Source organism: Scyliorhinus torazame, chromosome 4 (genome assembly GCF_047496885.1).
Source record: "Scyliorhinus torazame isolate Kashiwa2021f chromosome 4, sScyTor2.1, whole genome shotgun sequence".
Classification (NCBI taxonomy): Eukaryota; Metazoa; Chordata; class Chondrichthyes; order Carcharhiniformes; family Scyliorhinidae; genus Scyliorhinus; species Scyliorhinus torazame.
This window is the reverse complement of record NC_092710.1, coordinates 203,785,486-203,812,430: the sequence shown is the minus strand read 5'-3', so window position 1 is coordinate 203,812,430 and position 26,945 is coordinate 203,785,486. Positions and strand designations below refer to the sequence as shown.

At 56.4% G+C, this 26,945-nt stretch overlaps 1 long non-coding RNA gene across 1 annotated transcript; it reads right to left on the bottom strand.

The window, feature by feature from the left end:
- Positions 1-1,672: 1,672 nt before the first annotated feature.
- On the bottom strand, positions 1,673-26,945 carry LOC140410704 (uncharacterized). Its single transcript, XR_011940710.1, has 3 exons — positions 26,891-26,945; positions 8,710-8,776; positions 1,673-2,416 (listed from the first exon to the last, which is right to left on the bottom strand). It is a non-coding gene; the product is annotated as an uncharacterized lncRNA (long non-coding RNA).

Here is a 26,945-nt window from a genome sequence, read left to right as displayed (position 1 = left end):
TATCCGTTGATTCCTTTAGAGCCAAGAACTATATCTAACTTAAAGAAATTTCTCCTCATCTCAGTTCCAAATGGTCTACCCAATATCCTCAGACTGTGATCCCTGGTTCTGGACTCCCCCACCATCAGGAACATCTTTCCTGCATCTAGGAACATCTTTCCTACATCTATCCTGTCTAGTCCTGTTAGAATTCTATTTGTTTCTATGAAATCCCCCCTCGTTCTTCTGAACTCCAACAAATATAATCTTACTGACTCAACATCTCCTCATATGTCAGTCCCATCATCCAGGAATCAGCCTGGTAAACTTACGCTGCACTCCATCCATAGCAAGAACATCCTTCCTCAGATAAGGAGACCAAAACTGTAAAATATTCCAGATGTGGTCTCACCGAGGCAATGTTTAACTGCAGCAAAATATGCTTGCTCCTGCACATGAATCCTCTCACTATGAAGACCAATATACCATTTGCCTTCTTCACCACCTGCTGTATCTGCATGCTAACTTTCAGTGACTGGTTTATGTGGACAGCATGGTCTCATTACACATTCCCCTCTCTCAATCTATAGCCATTCAGATAATAATCTGCCTTCTTGGTTTTGCTATCAAACTGGATATCCTCACATTTGTCTATATTATACTGCATCTGCCATACATTTGGTGACTCACTCAGCTTGTCCAAATCACGCTGAAGCACCTCTCCATCCTCCCCACAGCTCACCCTCCTACCCAGATTTGTGTTATCTTCAGATTTGGAGATATTGTATTTAGTTTCCTCATCTAAATTATTAATATACATTATAAATAGCTGGGGTTCTATCACTGATATCTGCGGTATTCCAGTGTTCATTGCCTGCCATTTGTTTGTTCCTACACTGTTTCCAGTCTGCCAACCAATGTGATATTAAAGCATTACCCGGCATTCTGAGAAGCATCTTTTGCAGCAGGAGTCAGTAAATTGTGATAAAAAATGAGAAACTGGCAATCTTTTCCCTTCCTTACCCAAAGGTTACTCCCACTAAGAATAACACTGCTCCATGTCGAAGTGAGTTATTGAAGGGACGTAACCCAGAACATCGGGGGCGCAATTCTCCACTCCCACGCCAAAGTGGCCGCGCCGTTGTGAACGCCGTCGAGGTTCACGACGGAGCGGAACGGCCCCGGTCCTGACCGATTCAGACCCTGACAATGGGCCAGGATCGGGGCCGCGTCATCTACACGCGCCAGGCCTTGTCGCCCGCGTAAAGGCGGCGCCGCATAGATGATGCGGCCGGCGCCGCATAACGGGCATCATCCGCGCATGCGTGGTTGCCGTCCTCTCTAAGTCTGCCCCGCAAGAAGATGGCGGACGGACCTTGCGAGGCCGCGGAAGGAAGGAGGTCCTCCTTCAGAGAGGACGATCTGACGATCGGTGGGCACCGATCGCGGGCAACCCCACATTTCAGGTAAAACCCGGTGCAGGATCCCCTCTCGCATCCCCGCAGGCCGCCCCCCCCCAGCGTTCACGCACCGCTCATGACTGCAGCGACCAGGTGTGGACGGCACCGGGGGGAACCCGCCGTTTTGGCCTGGCCGCTCGGCCCATCCGGGCCTCAGAATAGCGGGGGTGCCGGAGAATCGCCATTTTCGGTGTCTCCGGCGATTCTCCGGCCCGCAAAACCCGACCGGGACATTCCCGCCGCTTGGGAGAATCGCGGGAGGGCGTCGGACCGGCGTCCCCAGAAATTTTAGCAGCCCAGGCGATTCTCCCAACCGGCGTGGGAGTGGAGAATCGTGCCTCGGTTTCTTACGGAAAGTTTCTGCAAAAATTCCTCATATTTTCAACAATAAAAAAGCAAGCAAAATTTCAGTACCTAATTCAATCTTACATTGTTGTGAACATTTCAAGCCCAAAAAAGGAATTGGGGGAAATACGCCTGGGGGTTGGGGGGGAAGAGGGAGAGTAAGTAATACGTTCACTCTCAAAGCAAAACACAAATTGACCACAACAAAATTTTTCTGCCAAACCTATACAAGCGAGAAACATGTGATGGTGAATAATTCCACTAATATTAGCTCAATCCTATTGCGAACCCTATGACATTGCAAGCAATTGCCCACTGAGACAAAAATGTCCTTATGTGCGCTTTCTTACTGATATAAACTATTGTTCCAGTATACAATGAAAAATGTTGCTAACCCCATCAAGTGAAATGTATTAATGAAAAGCCCAATGCTACAAATTTTTATACATTTTTGACAAAAGCAACAATATCTTGAATTCTGAAGTAATTTTTCACGGTGTGAGTTGATTAGCTTTATTATTTCTTCTGCATCGGAAAAAGGTCAGTTTTATCTCCAGCAGATAACTCAGAGCAGGCGAGTAAATATGGGTTCTTATCACTGGAGTGAGATTGTTGAGTTACTTTGTAGATTTCTGAAAGATCAGACCAGGAAAAAGATCAGCAGATGTTGGAATCACATAGCACCAAAGTATTAATGCACATTTACTTACCTATTCAGCTCTTTTTAATTATTGCAAAGGGTTAGACATCTACAGAAACAACCAATTGTCCTTGTATGGCAACTTAAAATGTAAGAGAGCATTTTTCACTGTTTGACAAACAGACACTAACCAGTAATGGAATGAAGGCTCGGTAACATGACTGAAGGAGTGGTCATTAAAGTCAATGACAGGGTTAGAACGAATTGTGGAGAGCAGCAAATTGTGGAGCTGAGACAGCTGAAAGCTTAGACAAGAAACTAATGTAATGAAAATGGGCTAGGATGGAAGAGCAGAGAGCACATGTTGGAATAAAGGATTAAAGAAAGCTGCAGAGGTAAGGGGGTGATGTAGGGTAAACATTTTGAAATCAAGGCATTTAGGAGCTAATTGAAGTTGACAAGGGTAATGATGGAAAAGGAGCAGGGTATGTGGCAGCATTTTGAACAAATTTCAGTTTACATAGGGTGAAACTTCGATGGTTGGCATGAGATCATTGGAGTAATCAGGCTTGGAAGTCATAAGATTTAAGCAGTGGATGGAAGAGAGATAAAGTTGGAGACAGCAAATACTGACAGGATGCAAACAGACACTCGTATTGATGGGTGGTGTTAAAAATGCAAATCAGGGTCAAACAGAGCATTAATAATGTGCACAATCTGGCTCAGACTGACTGCCAACAATGGAGACAAAATATAACACTGGAGTGCAGACTTTGGTGTCGTGGAACAGCAAGGTCTTGCTGAAAATTTTCTTGATATTTATCCCCATCTTGATCGTGAACAAGGAGTTGGACAATAAGGGCAACCTGGGACAGCTACAAGGTAGAGGCTTGAACTCTGGTACCACAGAACGTGATACCAACAAATACATCAACAAAATACTTTCTTCCTCTTCTATAATACATTGGGTGACATTTGTGAGGCTTTGTTTTAAGCTTGGTGTTTTATAAGCAGCAGTGAGTTGGAGGTGGGACTATAGAGTCAACACTGCAATGTGCATTTGTTTAAAGTGAGGCTGCTCACTGCTAGCTTCCCCCTGCAAATTGACCCATATTTATTTTAAATAGATTAGAATCTTCACGAAAATAGCAAAGAAAATAATTATAGAGAAAAGCATTATGATTATACTAAAGAGTATCATTTAAGAAATTTGGAAATTGTGGGGCGAAATTCTCCGGAAACGGCGCGATGTCCGCCGACAAAACGGAGCAAATCAGTCGGGCATTGCGCCACCCCAAAGGTGCGGAATGCTCCGCATCTTTGGGGGCCGAGCCCCAACCTTAAAGGGCGAGGTCGGCGCCGGACGAATTGCCGCCCCGCCAGCTGGCGGAAAAGGCCTTTGGTGCCCCGCCAGCTGGCGGAAAAGGCCTTTAGTGCCCCGCCAGCTGGCGCGGAAATAACATCTCCGGGTGGCGCATGTGCGGGAGCGTCAGTGGCCACTGACGACATTCCCGCGCATGCGCAGTGGAGGGAGTCGCTTCCGCCTCCACCATGGTGGAGACTGTGGCGAAGGCGGAAGGGAAAGAGTGCCCCCACGGCACAGGCCCACCCACGGATCGGTGGGCCCCGATCGCGGGCCAGGCCACCGTGGGGCCACCCCCCAGGGCCAGATCGCCCCGCGCCCCCCCCAGGACCCCGGAGCCCGCCCGCCCGCCTTGTCCCGCCGGTAAGGTAGGTGGTTTAATCTACGCCGGCGGGACAGGCATTTTAGCGGCGGGACTTCGGCCCATTCGGGCTGGAGAATCGCGGGGGGGGGGCACCAACCGGCGCGGCGCGATTCCCACCCCCGCCGAATATCCGGTGGTGGAGAATTCAGCAACCGGCGGGGGCGGGATTCACGCCAGCCCCCAGCGATTTTCCGACCCGGCGGGGGGTCGGAGAATCTCCCCCACGATTACGAAAACAACATCATGGGCGAGATTCATCGACCCCCCGCCGGGTCGGAGAATACCCGGGGGGTGCCCCCATGGTGGCCTGGCACACGATCGGAGCCCACCGATCCGCGGGCAGGCCTGTGCCGTGGGGGCACTCTTTCCCTTCCGCCTCCGCAACGGTCTCCACCATGGCGGAGGCGGAAGAGACTCTCCCCACTGCGCATGCGCGGGAAACTGTCAGCGTCCGCTGACGCTCCCGCGCATGCGCCGCCCGGGAATGTCATTTCCGCGCCAGCTGGCGGGGCAACAAACACCGTTTCCGCCAGCTGGCGGGGCGGAAATCCCTCCGGCGCCGGCCTAGCCCCTCAATGTTGGTGCTTGGCCCCCAAAGGTGCGGAGCATTCCGCACCTTTGGGGCGGCGCAATGCCCGTCTGATTGGCGCCCTTTTGGGCGCCAGTCGGCGGACATCGCTCCGTTTGGGGAGAATTTCGCCCCTAATGTCAATAGGCAGATTGAACCAGACTGTGATTGACAATTGCACCAGGGAAACTAATATTTCTCTCCAACTGGGCCGAAGCAGGTTTAAAGATAGGGAGGCCCTGATAAACAATTGACTATGATTTAGTGGCCATTACTGAAACATGGTTAAAAGATGGTCACGACTGGGAGTTAAATATCCAAGGGTATCAGACTATACAAAAGGATAAAATGGACGGTAAGGGCGGTGGTGTAGCTTTGTTGTTTAAGGATGGCATCCGGGCAATAGTAAGGGATGATATTGGTGCTATGGAGGACAAGGTTGAATCAATTTGGGTGGAAATCAGGAATAGTAAGGCGAAAAGGTCACTGATAGGAGTAGTCTATAGGCCACCAAATAGTAACATGATGGTAGGGCAGGCAATAAGCAAAGAAATAACAGATGCATGTAGAAATGGTACAGCGGTTATCATGGGAGATTTTAATCTGCATATCGATTGGTTTAACCAGGTTGGTAAAGGCAGCCTTGAGGAGGAGTTTATAGAATGTGCCCGGGATAATTTCCTGGAACAGTATGTAATGGAACCTACAAGGGAACAAGCGGTCCTAGATCTGGTCCTGTGTAATGAGGCAGGATTGATTAATGATCTCATAGTTCGGGATCCTCTTGGATGGAGCGACTACAATATGGCGGAATTTAAAATACAGTTGGAGAATGACAAGGTAAAATCAAACACTAGTGTTTTGTGCTTAAACAAAGGCGATTACAATGGGATGAGAGAAGAACTAGCTAAGGTAGACTGGGAGCAAAGACTTCATGGTGAAGCAGTTGAGGAACAGTGGAGAACCTTCCGAGCGATCTTTCACAGTGTTCAGAAAAGGTTCATACCGACAAAAAAGAAAGACGGTAGAAAGGGGAAAAATCGACCGTGGATATCTAAGGAGGTGAGGGAGAGTATCAAATTGAAGGCAAAAACATACAAAGTGGCAAAAAATTAGTGGGAGACTAGAGGATTGGGAAGTCTTTAGGGGACAACAGAAAGCTACTAAAAAAGCCATAAAGAAGAGTAAGGTAGACTATGAAAGTAAATTGGTTCAGAACATAAAAGCAGATAGTAAAAGCTTCTACAAATATATAAGACAACAAAGAGTGGCTAAGGTAAATATTGGTCCTTTGGAAGATGAGAAGGGAGATTTAATAATAGGAGACGGGGAAATGGCTGAGGAGCTGAACAGGTTTTTTGGGTCAGCCTTCACAGTGGAGGACACAAATAACATGCCAGTGACTGATGGAAATAAGGATATGATAGGTGAGGACCTTGAGATGATTGTAATCACTAAGGAGGCAGTATTGGGCAAGCTAATGGGGCTAAAGGTAGACAAGTCTCCTGGCCCTGATGGGATGCATCCCAGAGTGTTAAAAGAGATGGCTAGGGAAATTGTAAACGCACTAGTGATAATTTATCAAAATTCACTAGACTCTGGGGTGGTCCCAGAGGATTGGAAAGTAGCAAACGTGACACCACTGTTTAAAAAAGGAGGTCGGCAGAAAGCGGGTAATTATAGGCCGGTAAGCTTAACTTCGGTTGTAGGGAAAATGCTGGAATCTATCATTAAGGAGGAAATAGCGGGGCACCTGGAGGGAAATTGTCCCATTGGGCAGACGCAGCATGGGTTCACAAAGGGTAAGTCGTGCCTGACTAATTTGGTAGAATTTTTTGAGGATGTCACCAGTGCAGTAGATAACGGGGAGCCAATGGATGTGGTATATCTGGATTTCCAGAAAGCTTTTGACAAGGTGCCACACAAAAGGTTGCTGCATAAACTAAAGATGCATGGCATTGAGGGTAAAGTGGTAGCATGGGTAGAGGATTGGTTAACTAACAGGAAGCAGAGAGTGGGGATAAATGGGTGTTTCTCTGTTTGGCAACCTGTAACTAGTGGGGTCCCTCAAGGATCAGTGTTGGGCCCGCAGTTGTTCACAATTTACATAGATGATTTGGAGTTGGGGACCAAGTGCAATGTGTCAAAGTTTGCAGACGACACTAAGATGAGTGGTAAAGCAAAAAGGGCAGAGGATACCGGAAGTCTGCAGAAGGATTTGGATAGGTTAGGTGAATGGGCTAGGGTCTGGCAGATGGAATTCAATGTTGCCAAGTGTGAGGCTATCCATTTTGGGAGGAATAACAGCAGAATGGATTATTATTTAAACGTTAAGATGTTAAAACATGCTACTGTGCAGAGGGACCTGGGTGTGCTGGTGCACGAGTTGCAAAAAGTTGGTGTGCAGGTGCAACAGGTGATTAAGAAGGCTAATCGAGTTTTGTCTTTCATTGCTAGAGGGATGGAGTTCAAGACTAGTGAGGTAATGCTGCAATTGTATAGGGTGTTGGTGAGGCCACATCTGGAGTATTGTGTTCAGTTTTGGTCTCCTTACCTGAGAAAGGGCATATTGGCACTGGAGGGGGTGCAGAGGAGATTCACTAGGTTGATCCCAGAGTTGAGGGGATTAGATTATGACGAGAGGTTGAGTAGACTGGGACTGTACTCATTGGAGTTTAGAAGGATGCGGGGGGGATCTTATTGAGACATATAAAATTATGAAGGGAATAGATAGGATAGATGCGGGCAGGTTGTTTCCACTGGTCGAGGAAAGCAGAACTAGGAGGTATAGCCTCAAAATAAGGGGAGGTAGATTTAGGACGGAGTGTAGGAGGAACTTCTTCACCCAAAGGGTTGTGAATCTCTGGAATTCCTTGCCCAGTGAAGCAGTTGAGGCTCCTTCTTTAAACGTTTTTAAGAAAAAGATAGATGCCTTTCTAAAGAATAAAGGGATTCGGGGATATGGTTTACGGGCCGGAGAGTGGAGCTGAGTCCACAAAGATCAGCCATGATCTCATTAAATGGCGGAGTAGGCTCGAGGGGCCAGATGGCCTACTCCTGTTCCTAGTTCTTATGTTCTTATGTAATTCTAAAAGCTTTCCTTTGTGAAGGTCAGAATGAGCAGGTGTGTTGTAGGCTCATGACCATAACCCTAGCCTTTCTCAATTACATGAACTGATTATGCCACCTAATTGACTTCAACAGGCAGCCCTTGGCTGTGTTGGGAGCGCAGGGTGCACAAGACACTCTGTAGTGGGGTGCGGGTCTCACTCATGCCTGACGCTGTGTTGCCCCTCACCCCCTCTGGGAGACTCCCAGAACCTGGCACATCATAGTTGAAGGTTCTTTTATTTTTCTGCCTCCGTAGATAGTTCAGGCAGTGCCCTATTTGCCCCCCCCTTTACCAACACTTCGACGCCCTCCCTCCCCACCACTCTCGTTTCCCCTCTCTCCCCCCCACCCCCCCTTCCTTTCCCTTTTGTTGGTACAGAGGCGAGGGTATCTGCTCTCTCCAGCGCAAAGTTTAGTGCTTGTACCATTTGTTTTTGTAGAAATGTGATGTGAACTGTTTTAATAATCAGAGAATCCATCCCCCCCTCCCTGTACATTGGTACTGAGGGGAGGGTACCCTGTTTCTCCAACACAAAATTAGTGTTTGTACCGTTTGGCCTTGTGTATATTTTTTTTACTGTTTTAATAAAAAGATATGTAAGATTTCTGCTGCTATCACCCAGAAAATAAATGAGTGTTTAAATATGGTGCGGCCATTGAAATGTTCCAGGCTTTATTCTGGTGCAGGTGGGCAGGAGGTTAACTCGCAAGTGCAGTTTTCCCCAGAAATCAATTGCTGTTAAAATCCAGGACCAATTTGAACACAAATCATTTCACTTCAATAATAGCCAATAAATTACAGCGACTCATATCAAATAATTTTTAGAGTAACTTTTGTCATGGGACTATATTATTGTTCAGCCTCATGTTTATACTCACTCTTTCGACAAGTAAAATGATGATTTTGTTTTGAGGAAGGCGTTGCAGTAGAAATGCTTTGTTCAGACTGAAAAATTAAAAAATCATGAATGTTAATGTGAGGGTCAGAATGAACCGATGCGTTGCAGGAAACAGCCTTTGTTTATTTTCTTTTTACTTCTTTTTCCCCAGCTCCCCACATTTCTATGTTCTCTGAACAGTGATTTGATAAGCAACAGTGCTCACTGGGAGCACACCTCAGAAATCACCAGCACACAGCCCAGAATTTCATGTGATCTCTCTTCAACACTGCTGCTTGCTGGGAATACAAGATTGTGGGATATTCTTTTTTCAAATATGTACTATTTCTCCATGTCATTATGTGTCCAGCTACCTGGAGTTTGAGAATAGCAAGGCTAATTCAATTACCCGTGAATTTTCCTCACCCTGATGGTAAGTGTACATTTTCACATCAATGAGGGAAACCGAGATTAGCCATCACTGTATAAAGAACGAATAATATAAAATTTGTATAGATAGCACTTTGCAACATCTATCAATTGAAGGAACTAAGGTAACTGGGCAGCACAGTAGCACAGTGGCTATCACTGTGGCTTCACAGCGCCAGGGTCCCGGGTTCGATTCCCGGCTGGGTCACTGTCTGTGCGGAGTCTGCACGTGCTCCCTGTGTCTGCGTGGGTTTCCTCCGGGTGCTCTGGTTTCCTCCCACAAATCCCGAAAGTCATGCTGTTAGGTGAATTGGACATTCTGAATTCTCCCTCTGTGTACCTGAACAGGCACCAAAATGTGACATCTAGGGGCTTTTCACAGTAACTTCATTGCAATGTAAGTCTACTTGTGACAATAAAGATTATTATTATTATAACTGGGCAATACTAATAATTATTTCAATATATCGTATGATATTTGTGAGGCTAAAATTATAAATGCAAGCTACCATATTTTAGTTGACACTCACCAAGGATGTCAGGAATGGGATCCACTCAGTCTATGAATATAATTTGCCCCCCTAGACATAAATCTAGTATTCAGAGATGGCACAATTCTGGCATTTGTAACAGACAGAATTCTTTTAATGCCTTTCAGAGACCTGGGGCGTCATTCTCCGACCCCCAGCGGGTCGGAGAATGGCCGTTGGCCGCCGTGAATTCCGCCCCCGCCGCCCGCCGAAGTCTCCGAAGGGAGAAAAGTCGGCGGGGCGTCAATGGCGCCGCACACCTCGGAGAATGGCACGGGTGGGCGCAAGGCAGTCGATTTTGGGCCTGCCGATATTCTCCCGTCCGGATGGGCCGAAGTCCCGTCGACGTGATGACGGGTCACGTCGGCGTAAATCAAACCACCTTTTAACGGCGTCAACCTGTGCTCAAGGTTTACGCCGACCAGCGTGGAGGTGGGTGACGGCCTGGGGGGTTGGCCGCTGGAGAGGCGATGGCGTGGCCGCAGTCTGAATGTGTGGGGGAGAGGTGTGTGTAGGGTTTTGTGTGTGTGTGCGCGGCGGGGGGGGGGGGGGGGGGGGTTAGAGTGGGCTGGGCTCCGGGGGAGTGCCGGGAGGGGGTTTGCGTGCCGGGGAGGGAGATAGGGGACGGGGTCCGTGCCGGGGAGGGAGGATGGGGGGTCCGTGCCGGGGAGGGAGGATTGGGGGGTCCATGCAAGGGAGGGAGGATGGGGGGTCCATGCCGGGGAGGGAGGATGGGGGGGGGGGGGGGGGTCCGTGCCGGGGAGGGAAGATGGGGGGGGGGGGGTCCGTGCCGGGGAGGGAGGATAGGAGGGTCCGTGCCGGGGAGGGGGATGGGGGGACGGGGTCCGTGCCGGGGAGGGAGGATGGGGGGACGGGGTCCGTGCCGAGGAGGGAGGGTGGAGGGGTCCGTGCCGGGGAGGGGGAAGGGGTCCGTGCCGGGGAGGGGGGGGGGGGTCCACGCCGGGGAGGGGGATGGGGGGACGGGGTCCGTGCGAGGAGGGAGGATGGGGGGGTCTGTGCCGGGGAGGGGGATGGGCGGACGGGGTCCGTGCCGGGGAGGGAGGATGGGGGGATGGGGTCCGTACCGGGGAGGAGGATGGGGGGACGGGGTCCGTGCCGGGGAGGAGGATGGGGGGATGAGGTCCGTGCCGGGGAGGGAGGATGGGGGGACGGGGTCAGCATCCACCCGCCCAGCACCCTCACCCCCCTCCCCAACCCCACCCACCCGACCCGCATGCACACCACCCCCCCATTGCCGATCCACCTGCGGCACAACGGCCGGGCTCACACAGTTTCCGGTGGACGCGTGTCTCTTGCAGGCCATGGAGGATGATGACAACCTGCCCTGCGATGAGCTCCTGGCTCCACATCGTTGGACTATGTCTGACCCATGGCCACAGTACCACCATCCACCCGGACCATCCCTGCATGCGGCTGTGACACTGCAGCGCATGGTCCCGGCCTCTGCCCGGGGGGATGTTGATGGCGGCCCAGGGGGAAGGGGGCAGACTCACCTGGGGCTGAGGTAAGACCACCCCTCACACACACACTTGCGCTCAACGTACATGACACCCCCGCACGCTTTGGACAGAGCACAAAGGCAGCTTCTGTAGGTGTAACATTGACTTTAATAACGAACGGAGTTCACGCACGTGCCCTAGCCCCTAAAACTCATCTGTGCCCTGCACCCATGCCAACTTACTCAGTGTCTAGTTGCTTCGCCTTACGGACCCTATGACTACGTCTTCGTGGTTCCCCAGACGGTACAGCAGAACTGGAGGTGGACTCCTGTGATTCCTGCCCTCTGACACGGGATCCCTTTGGCGGCCGTTTCCTTGGGCATCCTGGCCTAGATGGGCCAGGCTGCGGCCCGGGCGACTGGGATGGTGAGCTGCCAGCCTGTCCTGCCCATTGCCCACCCGATGCACCTGGGACGGAAGTGGGGGAGTCCGAGGTATTGCGGATTTCCGGGACCTCCCCTACAGGGGGACCCAGGACGGACCACGGCACCTCCTCCTCCCTCGGTGTGCCCGATGGCCCCCAGGCCTCTACATGGGTGCGGGTTGCGAACGGACTGGCCATCCGACGCCCCCCCGACATCTGGCGCTGCCAGTCCTGGAGGCCCGTGCTGGTATCGACAGGGGTCTGCAGGTTTGCAGCCATGGAGCTCAGGGGATTGGCAAACCCTGTCTGTGATTGTGTGATGCCGGCTCGCACATGGGCAATGGCGCCGATGCCCTCAGCGATGGCCTGCAGAGATTAGGCCATGGCCTGCTGAGACTGGGCCATGGCCTGCTGAGACTGGACCATGGCCTGCAGAGACTGGGCGCTGGACTGCTGAGACTGGGCCATGGCGTTGAGCGCCTCTGCCATCTGCCGCTGGCACTGGCTCATGGCCTCCTGTGAGAGGGCAGCCATGTCCTGGGCCACAGATGCCTCCTGCACGGAAAGCCCCAGGCCTCGCAAACCGTTCCCCATGTCTGACACCGTCGCACCCATTGCCTCCACCGCGGACGCCACCCGTGCGGTGTCGGCCTTGGTGGCACGTATGACCGGCACCACTCCCAGCTCCTGGACGTGGGTGGACTCCTCCACCTGCGACTGCAGCCGCCGCAAGCCGGCCGTCACCCTCTTCGCTCATCTCCGGTTCGGTGGTTGCATCGGATCTATGGGTGGGTGTGGTAACTCCAGGAACACGGGATCCATCTGGGCGGCAGATGTTCGCTTGGGCTGGGCTGCCCTCCGACCGCCCGGCCCCTCTGCTGCTCCTACCTCCGCCTGCTGTACCGGGACGGCTGTGTTGTGCGCACCAGTGAGTGTACCAGACGCCTCATCACTAAAGTGCCCAACCGATGTGAGTGTTTCTGCGATGGTGGAGGGTGTTGGTGACAGCAGTGGCGTTGTGTCGTGCTCTTCGTCCCACTCTGAGTCCATGGCACTTTGGGTGGCGGTTCGTCTCCACCCATCCAATCTGTGTCACTGTCCGGTATTTCGTTTTCCTGGGTAGTGCTGTCCCGGGTAGGGGTGTCCTGGGTAGAGGTGTCCTAGCCCGTCTGTGACGGGGGCCTGTGGTTGCCCCTCTCATCGCTGGGTGGCACACGCCTGCGTCGTCGCACCCGCACGAGACGGGGGCGTCGTCTCCCTGTTGCTCCAGGTCTCTCCGTCTCCAGTGGTCTCCAACGGACATCCTGCGGGCGCGCATGCTGGAGGTTCCGGGTCTCTCCGTCTCCAGTGGTCTCCAAGGGACATCCTGCGGGCGTCGCATGCCGGAGGGTCCGGGTCTCTCCGTCTCCCGTGGCCTCCGAGGGGCATCATGTGGGCGGTCTGCATCTGCGGGGATGGGTGCCTCGACGTTTGCTCCTGCGATACACAATGAAGCATGCATGGTTAGACACGCAGGCAGTGATAAGGTGATATGGGGGAGGGGGGATATGGGAACAGGCTGTCGGTGGCTCACTTGCTGGTGGGCCCGCGACCTCTGCATCAGCAACCTCCCGGTCCTCAGGTCCGCCAGCCAGTTCCAGGGCCCTTTCCTCGTGTTCGGTCAGTGGCCTCTCATCAGCGGGGCCTCCTCCAGTCCTCACATGCTCCCTGGTGTTGTGTGCGCGTTTCTCCTGTGGGGGGGTGGTGGCAGGGGTAAAAGGCAACAGTGTTAGACAGGTATATGAATGCACGCCATCGGTTGCGCGTGTATTGCAGAGGTTAAGTTTAGGGCTGGATTCACTTGGGGAAATGGGGGAAGGCGAATATGGGGGAGGGGGGATATGGGGGAGGGGGGGGTATGGGCGATATGTGGGAGGGAGGATATGGGGGAGGGGGGTTATGGGGAGGGGGATATGGGGAGGGGGGATATGGGGGATATGGGGGAGGGGGGATATGGGGGAGGGGGGATATGGGGGATATGGGGAAGGGGCATATGGGGGAGGGGGGTTATGGGGGAGGAGGCATATGGGGGATATGGGGAGGGGGGATATAGGGGATATGGGGGAGGGCGGATATGGGGATATGGGGAGGGGGGATGGGGGGAGGGGGTGATATGGGGGAGGGAGGATATGGGAGGGGGGATATGGGCGATATGTGGGAGGGGGATATGGGGAGGGGTGCTATGGGGAGGGGGGATATGGGGATATGGGAGGGGGGATATGGGGGAGGGGGGATATGGGGTAGGGGGGATATGGGGTATATGGGGGAGGGGGTATATGGGGAGGGGGTTTATGGGGGAGGGGGGATATGGGGGATATGGGAGGGGATATAGGGGATATGGGGAGGGGGTATATGGGGGAGGGTGGATATGGTGGAGGGGGGGATAACGGGGGAGGGGGGATATGGGGGATATGGATATCGGGCAGGGGGGGAGGCTCACCCTGGCTGCTCTGACGAGGTCGTTCACCTTCTTGTGGCACTGGGTGCCTGTCCGTGGTGTCAGGGCCACAGCGGTGACAGCCTCTGCCACCTCCCTCCACAGATGCCTGCTGTGGCGTGGGGCAACTCTGCGGCCGTGTCCGGGATACAGGGCCTCCCTCCTCTGCTCCACTGTGTCCAGGAGCGCCTCCACATCCCGTGACTGGAACCTCGGGGCTGAGCGGCGGGTGCCCATCCGGTCGGGTGTTCCGGTCCGGTGTTCCGGTCGGGTGGGGGAGCAGCGCGTCCTGATGAGCCATCACGCCGTGCGGTGTGTATGACGCCGCAGGGCGTGAAGCACATGAGCAAGCGCGGATCCCGTCACGTCGCTGCCAGCCCATTCCGGGCCGGAGACTTTGCGACGTTTGGGGCGGCGTGATGAAGGTCGGATTTGCGCCGTTTTTGGCGCCAATCGGCGGACTTTGCGCGGATAACGGAGAATTTCGCCCTTGAATGCTAATAATTACAGTAAAAAAATATACTTCAGCATTTTATTTCATAGAATTAGACAGTAATAAGGCAATAAAATACTAGAGCTACAATCATGTTTATTCGAAACAAAATGGTTCAGCTAATGCGTCACAATCCTGTGCTACACGGTGAAATGAAGGGTTGAACAAACTATATTTAATGATTAAAATCTAAAAATTCAACCATTTACAGGTAAAGTCAGACACCAGGGGCGGAAATTCTCCGTAATCGGCGCGATGTCCGCCGACCGGCGCCAAAAAACGGCGCAAATCAGTGCGGCACAGCGCCGCCCCAAAGGTGCGGAATCCTCCGCATCTTGAGGGGGCCGAGCCCTCACCTTGAAGGGCTAGGCCCCACGCCGGACTGATTTCCGCCCCGCCGGCTGGCGGGGAAAGGCCTTTGGTGCCCCGCCAGCTGGCGCAGAAATGACTTTGCCGGGCCGGCGCATGCGCGGGTTGCGTAAGCGGCCGCTCACGGCATCCCCGTGCATGCGCAGTGGAGGGGGGGGTCTCTTCCGCCTTCGCCATGGCGGAAGGAAAAGAGTGCCCCGGCGGCACAGGCCCGCCCGCGCCATCGGTGGGCCCCGATCGTGGGCCAGGCCACCGTGGGGGGCCCCCCACCGGGGCCAGATCGCCCCGCGACCCCCCCAGGACCCCTGAGCCCGCCCGCGCCACCTTGTCCCACCAGTAAGAGAGGTGGTTTATTCCACGCCGGCGGGACAGGCATTCTAGCAGCGGACTACGGCCCATCCGGGCCGGAGAATCGCCGGGGGGAGGGGGCCGCCAACAGGCGCTGCGAGATTCCCGCCCCCGCCGAATATCCAGTGCCGGAGAATTCAGCAACCGGCGGGGGCGGGATTCACGCCAGTCCCCGGCGATTCTCCGACCCGGCAGGGGGTCGGTGAATCTCGCCCCCAGATAACTATAATTTTAGTTATAAAAATGGGAATGTGTTGCAAATACCCAGCAGGTCTGGCAGCGTCTGTGCATGAGAAGTGAAGAAGACTCAACAGATGCTGTCAGAGCTGCATAGTATTTCCAGCACTTTTATTTTTCCCTCAGGTTTCCTGCATCTGAGTAATTTTAGTTTGACTATAATTTAGCTGGCGATTATGACAACTCTTTTAACAACCATTTATCTACTTTAGCTTTGAATCTTAATTGGTTTATTTAGTGAGCTATTCAGCAACAACAACTTGAATTTATATAGCACCTTCAACATTTAAAAAAAAGTTCCAAGTGTCATTTCAGCAGCCTTATAAAGTAAAATTTGACACTGAGCAAAATAAGACGATATTGAGCAGATGTCCAAAATGTTGGTCAAAACGTTTAGGGTTCAAAAAATCTGAAAGGAGGTTTAGGTAGGTAATCCAGGGCACTTAAGATACAGACAACTGAAAGCATGGCTGTAAATGATATAGTGATGGAAATCAGGGCCAGAAAGGCGGCATGTGGCACAGTGGTTAGCACTGGGACTACGGCGCTGAGGACCTGCGTCCGAATCCTGGCCCTGGGTCACTGTCCGTGTGGAGTTTGCACATCCTCCACGTGTCTGCGTGGGTTTCAATGCCACAACCCAAAGATGTGCAGTTTGGGTTGGCCACGCTAAATTGCCCCTTAATTGGAAAAAAAAAATTGGGTACTCCAAATTTATTTTTTAAAAATCAGGGCCAGACTTGGAGAAGAACCTATGTATGGGATTTTCCCACCAGCCCATTGCCTGCTTTTCAGAGGTAGAGGCAGTCCGCCACCAGGTTCTACCGGTCCTGCCGTTGACAAACGGAATTTCCCATTGACAGCACCCCTCATCGTCGGGAAACGCGTGCGCCAGCATGGGACCACAATTTCCTGTTGGTGTGAACAGCTGGTAAATCCTGCACAATATTTCAGTAGCTGGAGGGAATCAGCAAGATAGGAGGGTCGATACCATTGATCTTCCCAGTTGTTCATTTGAGGAAACGATTGCTGATCCAGGACTGGATGGAATAGAAATCTGACAGATTAGACGCTGTGGATGGATCAAAAGCTGTATTGAGGTACAGCTCGCTGTTGTCAGCATACAGCTGGAAACTGTGTTCTGAATTGCCACATAAAGGTGGAGAGATTTTCCGTCTTTACACAAATGGCTCTGGGCCGTAAATCCAGAAGTCCTGTTCCTGAACCTAGCACCTACCATTTTTGCAGAGGAGGGAATATGTCAGTTTTAATTTGCATGTCCATGGATGCAACTGCATATGTCAAAGGGAAGTTGCGTCAAACTGATCTGATTTTCACTATTGGGATGCTGTGAACTTGAGATCTGGTGGGAAATGGTCCTAAAACTGCAAGAGCCCATTGGAGAAGAAGTATATCCTTTTGGAGAGGTTAGGTACCTTTTGGTATATGATCCATGGACGTGATCCATGGATGCATTTGGAGGAGGTCACTACCCTTCAGGACAGGTGAGATAAATTTTGGGATTTTTTAAAACTAGGTATGAATGTGTGCAAAATGTACATAAACTGTGAAGTACAATGGAACTGTCAAAAGGCGCTCTATGACAGTTCTACCAAAAGGGGCTGTAAAAAGGTACCTTAAACAGAGCTGTCAAGCTGATGCAGCAGTTAAAACACCTGTCCTTTAAATATTTGTTTAAAGAACTATCTGTGGTGTTAAAAATATCATGCTGTTTGTTGATATAATCCTGGCGTCATTATTACAATATTAGGGCTGCATGATTTATTTCACAACCGTTGATTATCAGAGGAAAATGTCTGCCATTTCAAGATTGACAGCTCCAAGTAGTGATAAGCTATTTGAAGTGGGACTATGAATTATAATACTTGTTTTTATAATGGATTAAAGGAAGTTAAATGTAGTGAGTGGGTTATAACAATGACAATGTTTTTAAAATACTACATTTTTTCAATCAATACTTATTTTATCTCATCTCAGCATGGGACCTGATGTCTCCTCATATTAGATATTGGATGATTTGATATGTGGTGAGAGTGGAGAGTGGGGTTGCATAGGTTGGCATGAGTTGACAATAAGTTGACTTGGGCCATAACGGTGACTATCAGGTGTGTTCATTGAGTGTATTAAGGTCTATTGGGCAGTGGATAGAAGGCAAATGTTGGGCTGGGGTATGAGGGGTTCTGTGGGTTAGAGGGGCATACTTTGGCATAAGTTGGTATGGATGGGGAATGGGAGTGTGGGGAGAATATGAGGGGTGAAAGCTGAAGGGCTGTTTTTTGTTTTTCTTTTCATATCATTGATAAAGTGCTGGTTCACTGAGGGAGGTCTTCCCCGGGCACGATTCTCCGAAATGGAGACAAAGTCCCGACACCGGAGTGAAAACCGGAGTGTTTCACTCCGGCATCGGAGCCCGCTCCCAGCCCCCTATTCTCCCGCCCCCGTGGGGCTAGGAGCGATGTCGCGTATTTTACGTGCCCTGGGCCTTGGCACCACACATGCACGGGTTGGCCAGCACCAATCCATACATGCACAGTTGCCATCCTCCCCGAAGCCGCCCCGCAAGATCCACCTGGATCTTGCAGGGCAGCGGAGGAAAGGAGGTCCTACTTTAGAGGGGCCGGCCCACCGATCAGTGGGCACGATCGTGGGCCAGACCCCATCGAAGGCCACCCCCCGGTGCAGGAACCCCCCTCCCCCTCCAGCGTTCCCGCGCAGTTCCGGCCGGTAGCGACCAGGGGCGACATTCTCCGACCCCCCGCTGGGTCGGAGAATCGCCGGGTGCTGGCGTGTATCCCGCCCCCACCGGTTGCCGAAGTCTCCGGCACCTGAGATTCGGCGGGGGCGGGAATCGCGCCGCGCCGGTTGGCGGACCCCCCGGTCGATTCTCCGGCCTGGATGGGCCGAAGTCCCGCCGATAAAATGCCTGTCCCGCCGGCGTAAATTAAATCACCTACCTTACCGGCGGGACCAGGCGTCGTGGGCGGGCTCCGGGGTCCTGGGAGGGTCGCCGGGCGATCTGGCCCCGGGGTGATGCCCCCACAGTGGCCTGGCCCGCGATCGGGGCCCACTGATCCGCGGGCGGGCCTGTGCCGTGGGGACACTCTATCCCTTCCGCCTCCGCCACGGTCTCCACCATGGCGGAGGCGGAAGAGACTCCCTCCACTGCGCATGCGTGGGAAACTGTCAGCGGCCGCTGACGCTCCCGCGCATGGGCCGCCCGGAGATGTAATTTCCGCGCCAGCTGGCGGGGCAACAAAGGCCGTTTCCGCCAGCTGGCGGGTTGGGGAAATTCCTCCGCCGCCGGCCTAGCCCCTCAATTTTGGGGCTCGGCCCCCAAAGATGCGGAGCATTCCGCACCTTTGGGGCGGCGCGATGCCCGTCTGATTGGCGCCGTTTTGGGCGCCAGTCGGCGGACATCGCGCCGTTTCGGGAGAATTTCGCCCCAGGTGTGGATGGCGCCGGTGGGAAACTGTCGTGTTGGGGCGGCTGCTCGGCACATCCGGGCCGGAGAATCGCCGCTCGCCTTTTGCAAACCGCGAGCGCCGATTCTCCAAGCGGCCAGGCATGATTCTCACGGCGCTGGTTTGGGGGGGGGGGGTGGGAGAATCGCGTGCGGGTGTCGGGGCAGCGTGGTGGGACTTGCACGGTACCCTGGCGATTCTCCCACCCGGCATGGGGGGGGGGGGAGAAAATTCTCCGTTATCGGCGCAAAGTCCGCCGATTGGTGCCAAAAACGGCGCAAATCCGACCTTCATCACGCCGCCCCAAACGTCGCAAAGTCTCCAGCCCGGAATGGGCTAGCAGTGACGTGACGGGATCCGCGTTTGGTCACGTGGTTCACGCCGTGCGGCGTCATACACGCCGCACGGCGTGACGGCTCATCAGGACGCGCTGCTCCCCCCCACCCGACCGGAACACCCGACCGGAACACCCGACCGGAACACCCGACCGGAATGGCCGCCCGCCGCTCAGCCCCGAGGATCCAGTCACGCGATGTGGAGGTGCTCCTGGACGCAGTGGAGCAGAGGAGGGAGGCCCTGTATCCCGGACACGGCCGCAGAGTTGCCCCACGCCACAGCCGGCGTCTGTGGAGGGAGGTGGCAGAGGCCATCACCGCTGTGGCCCTGACACCACGGACAGGCATCCAGTACCACAAGAAGGTGAACGACCTTCTCAGAGCAGGCAGGGTGAGCCTCCCCATATCCCCCCTCCCCCATATCCCCCCCTCCCGCATATCCCCCCTCCCCCATACCCCCCTCCCCCATATCCCCCCTCCCCCATATCCCTCATATCCCCCCTCCCCCATATCCCCTCCCCCATATTCCCCCTCCCCATATCCCCCATATCCCCCCTCCCCCATATCCCCCCTCCCCCATATCCCCCCTCCCCCATATCCCCCCTCCCCCATATCTCCCCTCCCCATATCCCCCTCCCCCATATCCCCCCTCCCCATAACCCCCTTCCCCCATATCCCCCCTACCCCATATCCCCCCTCCCCCATGTCCGCCTTCCCCCATTTCCCCAAGTGAATCCAGCCCTAACCTTAACCTCTGCAATACACGCGCAACCGATGCCGTGCAATCATATACCTGTCTAACACTGTTGCCTTTTACCCCTGCCACCACCCCCCCCCCACCCCCACAGGAGAAACGCACACACAACACCAGGGAGCATGTGAGGACTGGAGGAGGCCCCGCTGATGAGAGGCCACTGACCGAACACAAGGAAAGGGCCCTGGAACTGGCTGGCGGACCTGAGGACCGGGAGGTTGTAGATGCAGAGGTCGGGGGCCCACGAGCAAGTGAGCCACCGACAGCCCGTCCCCATATTCCCCCTCCCCCATATCACCTGATCACTGCCTGTGTCTAACCATGCATGCTTCATTGTGTATCGCAGGAGCAAACGTCGAGGCACCCATCCCCGCAGATGCAGACCGCCCGCATGATGTCCCTCGGAGGCCACGGGAGACGGAGAGACCCGGACCCTCCGGCATGCGACGCCCGCATGATGCCCCTCGGAGACCACTGGAGACGGAGAGACCCGGACCCTCCGGCATGCGACGCCCGCAGGATGTCCCTTGGAGACCACTGGAGACGGAGAGACCTGGAGCAACAGGGAGACGACGCCCCCATTTTGTGCGGGTGCGACGACGCAGGCGTGTGCCACCCAGCGACGAGAGGGGCAGCCACAGGCCCCTGTTACAGCTGAGCCAGGACACCACTACCCAGGACACCACTACCCAGGACACCCCTACCTAGGACACCACTACCCAGGACACCCCTACCCGGGACAGCACTCCCCAGGAAAACGAAATACCGGACAGTGACACAGATTGGATGGGTGGAGACGAACCGCCACCCCAAAGTGCCATGGACTCAGAGTGGGACGAAGAGCACGACACAACGCCACTGCTGTCACCAACACCCTCCACCATCGAAGAAACACTCACCTCGGTTGGGCACTTCAGTGATGAGGCGTCTGGTACACTCACTGGTGCGCACAACACAGCCGTCCCGGTACAGCAGGCGGAGGTAGGAGCAGCAGAGGGGCCGGGCGGTCGGAGGGCAGCCCAGCCCAAGCGAACATCTGCCGCCCAGATGGATCCCGTGTTCCTGGAGTTACCACACCCACCCATCGATCAGATGCAACCACCAAACCGGAGACGAGCGAAGAGGGTGACGGCCGGCTTGCGGCGGCTGCAGTCACAGGTGGAGGAGTCCACCCGCGTCCAGGAGCTGGGAGTGGTGCCGGTCATACGTGCCACCCAGGCCGATACCGCACGGGTGGCGTCCGCGGTGGAGGCAATGGGCGCGACGGTGTCAGACATGGGGAACGGTTTGCGAGGCCTAGGGCTTTCCGTGCAGGCGGCGTCTGTGGCCCAGGACATGGCTGCCCTCTCACAGGAGGCCATGAGCCAGCGCCAGCGGCAGATGGCAGAGGCGCTCAACGCCATAGCCCAGTCTCTGCAGGCCAGGGCCCAGTCTCAGCAGGCCATGGCCCAGTCTCAGCAGGCCATGGCCCAGTCTCGGCAATCCATGGCCCAGTCTCAGCAGGCCATCGCTGAGGGCATCGGCGCCATTGGCCCTGTGCGAGCCAGCGTCGCACAGTCACAGACAGGGTTTGCCAATCCCCTGAGCTCCATGGCTGCAAACCTGCAGACCCCTGTCGATACCAGCACGGGCCTCCAGTACTGGCAGCGCCAGATGTCGGGGGGGGGCGTCGGATGGCCAGTCCGTTCGCATCCCCTACCCATGTAGAGGCCTGGGGGCCATCGGGCACAACGAGGGAGGAGGAGGTGCTGTGGTCCGTCCCGGGTACCCCTGTGGGGGAGATCCCAGAACACCGCGACACCTCGGACTTCCCCCCCCCCCCCCCTTCCGTCACAGGTGCATCGGGTGGGCAACGGGCAGGCCAGGCTGGCAGCTCGCCATCCCAGTCGCCCGGGCCGCAGCCTGGCCCATCTAGGCCAGGAAACGGCCGCCAAAGGGATCCCGTGTCAGAGGGCAGGAATCACAGGAGTCCACCTCCAGTTCTGCTGTACCGTCTGGGGAACCACGTAGACGTAGTCATAGGGTCCGTAAGGCCAAACAAAAAGACACTGAGTAAGTTGGCACGGGTGCAGGGCACAGATGAGTTTTAGGGGCTAGGGCACGTGCGTGAACTCCGTTCGTTATTAAAGTCAATGTTACACCTACAGAAGTTGCCTTTGTGCTCTGTCCAAAGCGTGCGGGGGTGTCATGTACGTTGAGCGCAAGTGAGTGTGTGAGGGGTGGTCTTACCTCAGCCCCAGGTGAGTCTGCCCCCTTCCCCCTGGGCCGCCATCAACATCCCCCCCCGGGCAGAGGACGGGAGCGTGCGCTGCAGTGTCACAGCCGCATGCAGGGATGGTCCGGGTGGATGGTGGTACTGTGGCCATGGGTCAGACATAGTCCAACGATGTGGAGCCAGGGGCTCATCGCAGGGCGGGTTGTCATCATCCTCCATGGCCTGCAACAGACACGCATCCACCGGCAACTGCGTGAGCCCGGCCGTTGTGCCGCAGGTGGATCGGCAATGGGGGGGTGATGTGCATGCAGGTGGGGCGGGTGGGGTTGGGGAGGGGGGTGAGGGTGCTTGGTGGGTGGATGGGTGGGGGTTGTGGGTGGTCAGCTGTCGCCATGGTGTGCGGTCTGTGGCCATACTACCCGATTCCCACGACCATCTAGTCAGTGAAGCGGGCGGCTATCAGCCTGTCCCGTGCCCGCTGGCCCAGCCGGTAACGGTGGACAGCCACCCGCCCGTGTCTAGCCCGTCTGCCCTGACCATTGCCCCCCTCCCCCTCATCTGGGAGGACTGCGCCTCTTCCTGCTGCTCCTCCACTCCGCCCTCCTCTGCCTGCGGCACATCGCCCCTCTGCTGGGCTATATTGTGCAGGACGCAGCACACCACAATGATGCGGCCGAACCTATCTGACCGATACTGGAGGGCGCCCCCAAACAGATCCAGGCACTTGAAACGCATCTTCAGCACGCCAAAGCACCTCTCGATCACTCCCCTTGTCGCTACATGGGCATCATTGTAGCGGCTCTCCGCCTCATTGCGTGGCCTCCGTCCAGGCGTCATCAGCCACGATCGCAATGGGTAGCCCCTGTCGCCCAGCAACCAGCCCCACAGCCGGGGATGGCGTCCCTCGTACATGCCGGTGATGGATGACCGCGACAACACGTATGAGTCGTGTACACTGCACGGGTAACGGGCGCAGACGTGCAGGATCATCATGCGGTGGTCGCAGACCACCTGTATGTTCATTGAATAGGTCCCCTTATGAACACGGCCCTGTTATCTGCAGGTGGCCGCACGGCGACGTGCATCCCATCAATCGCGCCCTGGGCCATGGGGAACCCGGCCATGGCAGAGAAGCCCATGGCCCGGGCATCTTGGCTGGCCCGGTCCACAGGGAAGCGGATGTAGCGGTGCGCCATGGCATACAGGACGTCTGTCACTGCCCCGATGCACCGATGCACCGATGTCTGCGATATGCCGGACAGGTCCCCACTCGGTGCCTGGAATGACCCAGTTGCATAAAAGTTCAGGGCCACCGTAATCTTGACGGACACGGGGAGAGGGTGTCCCCCGCCAGTGCCACGCGGTGACAGGTGTGCCAGCAGTGTGTGCCAGGTTTCCCGCCTCATCCGGAGTCTCCTCCTGCATTCCCGGTCCGTGAGGTCCTGGTATGAGTGTCGGGGCCGGTACACACAGGGCGCCCTCTGGTGCCTCCGTTGCCGCGGGGCCGCGACGTTCTCCTCCCCCTCCTCGTCCTGTCGGTCAGGTGTCCCTCCAGCCTGGGCGGCTACAGCCTGCCCCTCCGCGGCAGCCTGCGCCGCCTCTCTGGCACGCTCCTCCTCCTCCTCATCCTGGGCAACATAGATATTAGCGGCTGCCGCCACGGCGGCCAACATCGCTGGCTGATCGGAAAACATGACGGCCTGCTGGGGGGGGCGGGGAATGACAACATGTCATCATTGCCCATACCCCCTCCTCCCCCCAGCCAGGTGGCATGGACCGCATGGGTCCAACTGTTGGAAGCTGGCACCTGGCCAGGTGGACCAACTCACTTGCCCTCGCACCCCTCCTCCCCGGCATGGACCCCCCCCATCCTCCTCCCCGGCACGGACCCCCCCATCGCCCCTCCTCGGCTCTCCCCGGCACGGACCCCCCCATCCCCCCTCCCCGGCACGGACCCCGTCCCCCTCCCCGGCACGGACCCCCCCCATCCCCCATCCCCGGCCCTCCCCGGCACGGACCCCCCCATCCTCCTCCCCGGCACGGACCCCCTCATCCCCCATCCCCGACCCTCCCTGGCACGGACCCCCCCCCATCCCCCCTCCCCGGCACGGACCCACCCCATCCTCCTCCCCGGCACGGACGCCCCCATTCCCCCTCCCCGGCACGGACACCCACATCCCCCCTCCCCAGCACGGACGCACACAATCCTCCTCCCCGGCACGGACCCCCCCATCCCCCCTCCCCGGCCCTCCCCGGCACGGACCCCCCCATCCTCCTCCCCGGCACGGACCCCCCCATCCTCCTCCCCGGCACGGACCCCCCCATCCCCCCTCCCCGGCCCTCCCCGGCACGGACCCCCCCATCCTCCTCCCCGGCACGGACCCCCCCCCATCCTCCCTCCCCGGCACGGACCCCCCCATCCTCCTCCCCGGCACTCACGCCTCATTGCGTGGCCTCCGTACAGGCGTCATCAGCCACAATCGCAATGGGTAGCCCCTGTCGCCCAGCAACCAGCCCCTCAGCCGGGGATGGCGCTCCCCCGGAGCCCAGCCCACTCTAACCACCCCCCCGCCGCACACACACACACAAAACCCTAGACACACCTCTCCCCCACACATTCAGACTGCGGCCTCGCCATCGCCTGCCCAGAGCCAACCCCCCCGGGCCGTCACCCACCTCCCCGCTGGTCGGCGTGAACCTGGAGCACAGGGTCACGCCGATGAAAAGGTGGTTTGATTTACGCCGACGTGACCCGTCATCACGTCGATGGGACTTCGGGCCATCTGGACGGGAGAATATCGACGGGCCCAAAATCGACTGCCTTGCGCCCACCCGTGCCATTCTCCGAGGTGTGCGGCACCATTGACGCCCTGCCGACTTTTCTCTCTTCGGAGACTTCGGCGGGCGGCGGGGGCGGAATTCACGGCGGCCAAAGGCCATTCTCCGACCCGCTGGGGGGTCGGAGAATGACGCCCCCATTCCTCAGACCTTGGTCAGGATTCTCCCCTACCCGGCGGGGTGGGGGGTCCCGGCGGGATGGAGTGGTGTGAACCACTCCGGCTTCGGGCCACCCCAAAGGTGCGGATTTCTCCGCACCTGCAGGGGCCAAGCCCTCACCGTGAGGGGCTAGGCACGCGCCGGAGTGGTTGGAGCACCACCGATCGGTGTGGAAGGCCTTTGGCGCCACACCAGCTGGGGCCGAAAGGACTGCGCTGGGTGGCGGAAGTCCGCGCATGGGTGGGAGCATCAGCGGCTGCTGACGCCATCCCCGCGCATGCGCGGGGGGGGGGGGGTTGCCTCTTCCACGTCGGCCATGGTGAAGACTGGCCGAGGCGAAGGGAAAAGAGTGCCCCCACAGCACAGGCCTGCCCGCGGATCGGTGGGACCCGATCGCGGGCTAGGCCACCCTCCGCACCCCTGCCCAGGACCCCTGAGCCCGCCCGCGCCACCTAGTCCCGCCGGGAAGAGAGGTGGTTTGATTCTTGCAGCGGGACTTCGGCCCATCGCGGGCCGGAGAATCGCCGGAGGGGGGCGGGTGCACGCCAACTGGCGCGGCGCGATTCCCGCCCCCGCCGAATATCCGGCACCAGAGAATTCGGCAACCGGCGGGGGTGGGATTCACGCCAGCCCCCGGCGATTCTCCGACCCGGCGGGGGGGTCGGAGAATCCTGCCCCTTGCCTTTAACCGCCCATTATTCTTGTTAATTCTCCGAACTGCACCTTGGGAAATTGTGTCAAATACATAAATATGGGGCGGGATTCTCCGCAATCGGCGTGATGTCCGCCGACCTGCGCCAAAAACGGCACGAATCAGTCCGGCATCGTGCCGCCCCAAAGGTGCGGAATTCTCCGCATCTTGAGGGGCCGAGCCCCAACCTTGAGGGGCTAGGCCCGCGGCGGACTGATTTCCGCCCCGCCAGCTGGTGGGAAAGGCCTTTGGTGCCCCGCCAGCTGGCGCGGATATGACTTTGCCGTGCGACGCATGCGCGGGAGCGTCAGCAGCCGCTCATGGCATCCCCGCGCAGGCGCAGTGGAGGGGGTCTCTTCTGCCTACGCCGTGGTGGAGACCAGGGCGAAGGCAAAAGGAAAAGAGTGCCCCCACGGCACAGGCCCGCCGCGGATTGGTGGGCCCCGATCGTGGGCCAGGCCATCGTGGGGCACCACCCGGGGCCAGATCGCCCCGCGCCCCCCCCCAGGACCCCGGAGCCCGCCCGCGTCGCCTTGTCCCGCCGGTAAGAGAGGTGGTTTGATTCTCGCCGGCGGGACAGGCATTCCAGCAGTGGGACTTCGGCCCATCGCGGGCCAGAGAATCGCCGGGGGGGGGGCCCGCCAACCGGCGCGGCGCGATTCCCACCCCCGCCGAATATCCGGTGCCGGAGAATTCGGCAACCGCGGGGCCGGGATTCACGCCAGCCCCCGGCGATTCTCCGACCCGGCGGGGGGTCGGAGAATCCCGCCCATGTAGTGCAAACTCTTATTGTCCTCCCATTCCCAGTGTTTTGTTCACTTTCGCAACAGGCGGCCAATTCCATCTTATATCAGCTCTGAGGAAAGGTGTCTACCTAAGCATTTTTATATCTTTTCCCTCTCAGATGGTAATTATCTCACATTCTTATTGTTTAAACCTTACCATTGTATTGGAAGAATATCCTGACAATAAAACGTCCTTCATCAAGGCTTTTCGT